Consider the following 1198-nt stretch of genomic DNA (forward strand, 5'->3'; position numbering starts at 1 on the left):
CCATCAGCGACTGAAGATACGGTTTAATGAGCCAGAGCTTCAAGGCGAGGGTGGCTCTGTCCACTGCCTTCCGTTGCGCTGCTGGGCACCAAGTCCCTGGCGGTCAATATGTGAAGCTGGGAGAAGAGAGTGGGGTGGCAAGCGGTGGTAGAACTTTTGCCACCAGGGTCTAGCTGTCTAACTTCCTCTTCGTACTGCTGGGCCCCCGTTGCCTTCAGGTAACACAGGAACTAAGGCAGGAATAGGGTGAGGAAGCAAGTAAAGCCGAGCAAGGAAGGCAAAAGTTAATCTTATCTTCATGGGCAGCTCGCAATGACGTCCTTTTTCTGTGCCACAGCTGACAACAACATCCCAGACAGAAAAGTAACAGGCCAAAAAGAAACCTAGCAGCTGCTGAAACAGTTCAGCTGGGAGCGTGCTAGACTAACAGGCTCTTCTATCCTCCTTTATGCACGGGCGGGATGTTTTCTGAGAGTGCAGCAGTTCCTTTAACTGCCACGAGTCCCTCATTTCAGGCTATGCAGCAGGAAAAGACAGCATGGGCTTCTGCACCGAGTTGGCCCACCTGACCTTTCATTCTTCTCTTGCTCTTTGTCAGCAAGGAGAAGAAAAAGAAGCTCTCCCTCAAGCTGGAGTCACACGGGCGAGGTAAGGACGACTTCCTGAGTGCTGGCTCCAGTCCTCTGCCCTGCCAGCTGACCTATCGAGGGGCTACCACCACATTCTCTAGATTTGTCCATCAGTCTGTGCCAGAGTGAGCAACAACCCAGTAGGTGGAGTTTCTGTAGTGTAGTGGTTATCACATTTGCCTAACACGCAAAAGGTCCCTGGTTCAAAACCAGGCAGAAACATGCTGGCTTCCTTTTCCCAGATCCCCTTGTTATTCAGAAAGGGCACTCCTCCTATTGGCCTGTCCCTGGGATAACTCCAACCCCTGCATGACAGAGGATGCTGACAGCAGTGGAGAAAGCACCTTGGTGTCAGGCTGGAGAACCTAGAGTAGTTAGGCCAGTCACCATTTGGAGGCTTGTGGCTTGGCCACCTCTGCTGTTGGAGGTTGGCCTATAGAGGCTCTCACTTCCTGCTGGGCTCCTTTGCGTGACTGGCCAAAGGAGGAAGTGAGGCAGGAATGGGGCAATAGAGGAAAGTTGAGCTGAGGAAGGCAGGGAAGAAGCTGTGCGGCTAAGTGGGGTTAGTA

At 52.7% G+C, this 1198-nt stretch overlaps 1 non-coding gene across 1 annotated transcript; it reads left to right on the forward strand.

The window, feature by feature from the left end:
* The first annotated feature begins 778 nt into the window (after positions 1-778).
* Positions 779-851, forward strand: TRNAV-AAC (transfer RNA valine (anticodon AAC)). The gene has a single exon. It is a non-coding gene; the product is annotated as a tRNA-Val (tRNA).
* Positions 852-1198: the final 347 nt, after the last annotated feature.

The sequence above is a fragment of the Gopherus flavomarginatus genome, unplaced genomic scaffold (assembly GCF_025201925.1).
Source record: "Gopherus flavomarginatus isolate rGopFla2 unplaced genomic scaffold, rGopFla2.mat.asm mat_scaffold_39_arrow_ctg1, whole genome shotgun sequence".
Classification (NCBI taxonomy): Eukaryota; Metazoa; Chordata; order Testudines; family Testudinidae; genus Gopherus; species Gopherus flavomarginatus.